This window comes from Triticum aestivum, chromosome 7A, assembly GCF_018294505.1.
Source record: "Triticum aestivum cultivar Chinese Spring chromosome 7A, IWGSC CS RefSeq v2.1, whole genome shotgun sequence".
NCBI classification, from domain to species: domain Eukaryota; kingdom Viridiplantae; phylum Streptophyta; class Magnoliopsida; order Poales; family Poaceae; genus Triticum; species Triticum aestivum.
Window position 1 is genome coordinate 84,159,311 of NC_057812.1, and position 7,453 is coordinate 84,166,763.

Sequence of the window (7,453 nt, forward strand, 5' to 3'; positions counted from 1 at the left end):
GGAGGAAGGAGTACGTCGGTGGAGCAACAGAGGGCCCACGAGGGTGGAGTGCGCGCCTAGGGTAGGCAGGCGTGCCCCCTACCTCGTGGCCTCCTTTTTTATTTCTTGATGTAGGGTCCAAGTCTCTCTGGTCTTATTCGTTGAGAAAATCACGTTCCCAAAGGTTTCATTCCGTTTGGACTCCGTTTGGTATTCCTTTTCTTCGAAACCCTAAAACAGGCAAAAACAGCAATTCTGGGTTGGGCCTCCGGATAATAGGTTAGTCCCAAACATAATAAAAAGTGGATAATAAAGCCCAATAATGTCCAAAACAGTTGAAAATATAGCATGGAGCAATCAAAAATTATAGATACGTTGGAGACGTATCAAGCATCCCTAAGCTTAATTCCTGCTCATCCTTGAGTAGGTAAATGATAAAAATAGAATTTTTGATGCGGAGTGCTACTTGGCATAATTTTAATGTAATTCTTCTTAATTGTGTTATGAATATTCAGATCTGAAAGATTCAAGACAAAAGTTCATATTGACATAAAAATAATAATACTTCAAGCATACTAACAAAGCAATTATGTCTTCTCAAAATAACATGGCTAGAGAAAGTTATCCCTACAAAATCATATAGTCTGGCTATGCTCTATCTTCACCACACAAAATATTTAAATCATGCACAACCCCGATGACAAGCCAAGCAATTGTTTCATACTTTTCACATTCTCAAAACTTTTTCAATCTTCACGCGATACATGAGCGTGAGCCATGGATATAGCACTATAGGTCGAATAGAGTGGTGGTTGTGGAGAATACAAAAAGGGAGCAGATAGTCTCACATCAACTAGGCGTATCAACGGGCTATGAAGATGCCCATCAATAGATATCAATGTGAGTGAGTAGGGAATGCCATGCAACGGATGCACTAGAGCTATAAGTATACGAAAGCTCAAAAAGAAACTAAGTGGGTGTGCATCCAACTTGCTTGCTCATGAAGACCTGGGGAAATTTGGGGAAGCCCATCATTGGAATATACAAGCCAAGTTCTATAATGAAAGATTCCCACTAGTATATGAAAGTGATAACATGAGAGACTCTCTACTATGAAGATCATGGTGCTACTTTGAAGCACAAGTGTGGTAAAAGGATAGTAACATTGTCCCTTCTCTCCTTTTCTCTCATATATATATATATATATATATATATATATATTATTTGGGCCTTTTATCTTTTTTGTATGGCCTCTTTTCTTTCTCTCTTTTTTTATTTGGGCTTCTTTGGCCTCTTCTATTTATTTTTCGTCCGGAGTATCATCCCGACTTGTGGGGGAATCATAGTCTCCATCATCCTTTCCTCACTGGGACAATGCTATAATAATGATGATCATCACACTTTTATTTTTCTTACAACTCAACAATTACAACTCGATACTTAGAACAAAATATGACTCTATGTGAATGCCTCCGGCGGTGTACCGGGATATGCAATTTGACAATGATGGAGTGTGTCATAATAAACGGAATGGTGTAAAGTTGCATGGCAATATATCTCGGAATGGCTATGGAAATGCCACAATAGGTAGGTATGGTGGTTGTTTTGAGGAAGGCATATGGTGGATGTATGATACCGGCGAAAGGTGTGCGGTATTAGAGAGGCTAGCAAAGGTGGAAGGGTGAGAGTGCATATAATCCATGGACTCAACATTAGTCATAAAGAACTCATATACTTATTGTAAAAATCTACAAGTTATCAAAGCAAAGTATTACACGCATGCTCCTAGGGGGATAGATTGGTAGGAAAATACCATCGCTCGTCCCCGACCGCCACTCATAAGGAAGGCAATCAAAAAAATAAATCATGCTCCGACTTCATCACATAACGGTTCACCATACGTGCATGCTACGGGAATCACTAACTTCAACACAAGTATTTCTCAAATTCACAACTACTCAACTAGCATGACTTTGTTGGGAAACGTAGTAATTTCAAAAAAATTCCTACGCACATGCAAGATCATTGTGATGCATAGACTGACAACGGAAGCGTTATGACAACGCGGTTGATGTAGTCGTACGTCTTCACGGCCCGACCGATCAAGCACCGAAACTACGGCAACTCCGAGTTTTAGCACACGTTCAGCTCGATGACGATCCCCGGACTCCGATCCAGCAAAGTGTCAGGGAAGAGTTCTATCAGCACGATGGCGTGGTGACGATCTTGATGTTCTACCGTCGCAGGGCTTCGCCTAAGCACCGTTACAATATTATCGAGGAGTATGGTGGAAGGGGGCACCGCACACGGCTAAGAAAACGATCATGAGGATCAACTTGTGTGTCTAGGGGTGCCCCATGCCCCCGTATATAAAGGAGCAAGGGGGAGGCCGGCCGGCCCTAGGGCGCGCCAAGGAGGAGGAGTCCTCCTCCTAGTAGGAGTAGGACTCCCCTCTTTCCTACTCCTACTAGGAGGGGGAAAGGAAGGGGGAGAGGGAGAAGGAAAGGGGGGCGCCGCCCCCCTCTCCTAGTCCAATTCGGACCAGAGGGGGAGGGGGCGCGCGGCCCAGCCTGGCCGCCCCTCTCTCTCTCCACTAGGGCCCATAAGGCCCATTACTTCTCCCGGGGGGTTCCGGTAACCCTCCGGCACTCCGGTTTTCGCTGAAATCACCCGGAACACTTCCGGTGTCCGAATATAGCCATCGAATATATCAATCTTTATGTCTTGACCATTTCGAGACTCCTCGTCATGTCCGTGATCACATCAGGGACTCCGAACTAACTTCGGTACATCAAAACCCATAAACTCATAATATAACTGTCATCGAAACCTTAAGCGTGCGGACCCTACGGGTTCGAGAACAATGTAGACATGACCGAGACCTGTATCCGGTCAATAACCAATAGCAGAACCTGGATGCTCATATTGGCTCCCACATATTCTACGAAGATCTTTATCGGTCAGACCGCATAACAACATACGTTGTTCCCTTTGTCATCGGTATGTTACTTGCCCGAGATTCGATCGTCGGTATCTCCATACCTAGTTCAATCTCGTTACCGGCAAGTCTCTTTACTCGTTTCGTAATACATTATCTCGCAACTAACTCATTAGTTGCAATGCTTGCAAGGCTTATGTGATGTGCATTACCGAGAGGACCCAGAGATACCTCTCCGACAATCAGAGTGACAAATCCTAATCTCAAAATACGCCAACCCAACATTTACCTTTGGAGACACCTGTAGAGATCCTTTATAATCACCCAGTTACTTGTGACGTTTGGTAGCACACAAAGTGTTCCTCCGGCAAACGGGAGTTGCATAATCTCATAGTCATAGGAACATGTATAAGTCATGAAGAAAGCAATAGCAACATACTAAACGATCGGGTGCTAAGCTAATGGAATGGGTCATGTCAATCACATCATTCTCCTAATAATGTGATCCCGTTAATCAAATGACAACACATGTCTATGGTTAGGAAACATAACCATCTTTGATTAACGAGCTAGTCAACTAGAGGCATACTAGTGACGTTTAGTTTGTCTATGTATTCACACAAGTATTATGTTTCCGGAGAATACAATTCTAGCATGAATAATAAACATTTATCATGATATAAGGAAATAAAATAATAACATTATTATTGCCTCTAGGGCATATTTCCTTCAGACTTTAATACTACTACCTCCATATCTCAAAACAATCATCAAGCATCAAACTTCTCTTAGTATTCAAAACACTCTCATAAGAAAGTTGTATTATTAATCTTGTATACCAAGCATATTAGGATTTTAAGTAAATTACCATGCTATTTAAGATTCTCAAAATAATCTAATTTAAGCATGGCAGATCAATAGTTTCTATAAAACAAATCCACCATTGTGCTCTAAAAGGATATAAGTGAAGTACTAGAGCAAAATTATATAACTCAAAAGATATAAGCGAAGCACATAGAGTATTCTAACAAATTCCAAATCATGTATGGCTCTCTCAAAAGGTGTGTACAGCAAGGATGATTGTGGTAAACTAATAAGCAAAGACTCAAATCATGCAAGGCGCTCCAAGCAAAACACATACATGTGGCGAATAAAAATATAGCTCCAAGTAAAGTTACCGATAGAAGTAGACAAAAGAGGGGATGCCTTCCGGGGCATCCCCAAGGTTTGGCTTTTAGTTGTCCTTAGATTATCTTGGGGGTGCCATGGGCATCCCCAAGCTTAGGATCTTTCCACTCCTTGTTCCATAATGCATCAAATCTTTACCCAAAACTTGAAAACTTCACAACACAAAACTTAAAGTAGAAAATCTCGTGAGCTCCGTTAGCGAAAGAAAATAAAAGATCACTTCAAGGTATTGGAATGAACTCATTCTTTATTTATATTGGTGTTATACCTACTGTATTCCAACTTCTATATGGTTTATAAACTATTTTACTAGCCATAGATTCATCAAGATAAGCAAACAACACACGAAAAACAGAATTTGTCAAAAACAGAACAGTCTGTAGTGATCTGTAGCTAGCGCAAGATCTGGAACCCCAAAAATTCTAAAATAAATTGCTGGACGTGAGGAATTTATCTATTAATCATCTGCAAAAATAATTAACTAAATAGCACTCTCCAAATAAAAATTACAGCAGTTCTCGTGAGCGATAAAGTTTCTGTTTTTTACAGCAAGTTCAACAAGACTTTCCCCAAGTCTTGCCAACGGGTCTACTTGGCACAAACACTAATTAAACATAAAAACACAACCAAAACAGAGGCTAGATAAATTATTTATTACTAAACAGATGCAAAAAGCAAGGAATAAAAATAAAATTGGGTTGCCTCCCAACAAGCGCTATCGTTTAACACCCCTAGCTAGGCATAACAAGCCAAAATAGATCTAGGTATTGCCATCTTTGGTAGGCAATTCTTCAAAGAGGCATCTACCATATTTAGGAATTTCTTTCTTTTTATTTATTATCAAACTTTAGGCACAAGATCGAAAAATTCATTTGTAACAAATGGTTCCTTAATGATAGCAAAAAGATTGGGATGAACACTTATAGATTTGAGATCCGCATTTTCCTTACTAGATGATTCACCCTTATTTTTAGGAACGTACATAAGCTTGGCAACTTTAGTGGAAGGACTTGGAGTATTCTTTATGGAAGAAAAAACGGTTCCCTAGTTGGTAATAATATTCTCAAGTTTATCGATCCTAACGGAATCGTGATTTATTTTCTCATTAACTATGGGTTCCTTTTCTTTAATATCTTTCAAAGTAACTCCTAATTTAGATCCATATTGAGAGATTCGGCTGTGGATCTTTTTATCCAAATTTTCAATTAACTCTACGGTAGCAACCTTATTTTCAATAATTTCAAGCCTTTGCATTACATGCTCCAAAGTTAATATAGTTCCATTAACCAAGAGAGAGGGTGAGCCAAATAAATCTAACATAGCATTATAAGAATCAAAAGTATGGCTACCCAAAAAGTTCCCTCCAGTAATAGTATCAAGAACATAACGGTGCCAAGGAGTAATGCCTACATAAAAATTGCGAAGGAGAATGGTAGTAGATTGCTTCCTAGTAGATCTATTTTGAGCATTCCAAATTCTATACCAAGCATATTTTAGATTTTCACCCTCCCTTTGCTTAAAATTTAGAATTTCATTCTCGGGAGACAACGGAGAAGATAAGGGACTAGCCATAACGACAAGCAAATAGACTAACACACAAGCAAACAGAAAGCAAGCGAACAAAAAGAGGCAAATAGAGAGGGAGGATAGAGAGAGAGGGCGAATAAAACGGCAAGGATGAAGTGGGGGGAGAGGAAAATGAAAGGCAAATGGAAAATAATTTAATGCGGGAGATAAGGGTATGTGATGGGTACTTGGTATGTTGACTTTCGTGTAGACCTCCCCGGCAATGGCGCCAGAAGTCCTTCTTGCTACCTCTTGAGCACTGCATTGGTTTTCCCCGAAGAGGAAGGGATGATGCAGCAAAGTAGCGTAAGTATTTCCCTCAGTTTTTGAGAACCATGGTATCAATCCAGTAGGAGGCTACGCGCGAGTCCCCCGCACCTACACAAAACAAATAAATCCTTGCAACCAACGCAAATAGGGGTTGTCAATCCCTATAGGGCCACTTACGAGAGTGAGATCTGATAGATATGATAAGATACTATTTTTGGTATTTTTATGATAAAAGATGCAAAGTAAAATAAAGGCAAAGTAAATAGCAAAGGAAATAACTAAGTAGTAGGAGACTAATATTATAAAGATAGACCCGGGGGCCATAGGTTTCACTAGTGGCTTCTCTCGAGAGCATAAGTATTCTACGGTGGGTGAACAAATTACTGTTGAGCAATTGACAGAATTGAGAATAGTTATGAGAATATCTAGGTATGATCATGTATATAGGCATCACGTCCAAGACAAGTAGACCGACTCCTGCCTGCATATATTACTATTACTCCATTCATCGACCGCTATCCAGCATGCATCTAGAGTATTAAGTTAAAAACAGAGTAACGCCTTAAGCAAGATGACATGATGTAGAGGGATAGACTCATGCAATATGAAGAAAACCCCATCTTGTTATCCTCGATGGCAAAAATACAATACATGCCTTGCTGCCCTTACTGTCACCGGGAAAGGACACCGCAAGATTGAACCCAAAGCTAAGCACTTCTCCCATTGCAAGAAAGATCAATCTAGTAGGCCAAACCAAACTGGTAATTCGAAGAGACTTGCAAAGATAACCAATCATACATAAAAGAATTCAGAGAAGATTCAAATATTATTCATAGATAGACTTGATCATAAACCCACAATTCATCGGTCTCAACAAACACACCGCAAAAAGAAGATTCAATCGAATAGTTCTCCACAAGAGAGGGGGAGAACGTTGTATTGAGATCCAAAAAGAGAGAAGAAGCCATCTAGATACTAACTATGGACCCGTAGGTCTGAGGTAAACTACTCACACTTCATTGGAGAGGCTATGGTGTTGATGTAGAAGCCCTCCGTGATCGATGCCCCCTCCGGCGGAGCTCCAGCACAGGCCCCAAGATGGGATCTCGTGGATACAGAAAGTTACGGTAGTGGAATTAGGGTTTTGTCTCCTGTTTTGATCGTTTGGGGGTACGTGGATGTATATAGGAGGAAGGAGTACGTCGGTGGAGCAATAGGGGGCCCACGAGGGTGGAGGGCGCGCCTAGGGTAGGCAGGCGCGCCCCCTACCTCGTGGCCTCCTGCTTTATTTCTTGATGTAGGGTCCAAGTCTCTTTGGTCTTATTCGTTGAGAAAATCACGTTCCCGAAGGTTTCATTCCGTTTGGACTCCGTTTGATATTCCTTTTCTTCGAAACCCTAAAACAGGCAAAAAACAGCAATTCTGGGTTGGGCCTCCGGTTAATAGGTTAGTCCCAAAAATAATATAAAAGTGGACAATAAAGCCCAATAATGTCCAAGATAGTAGATAATG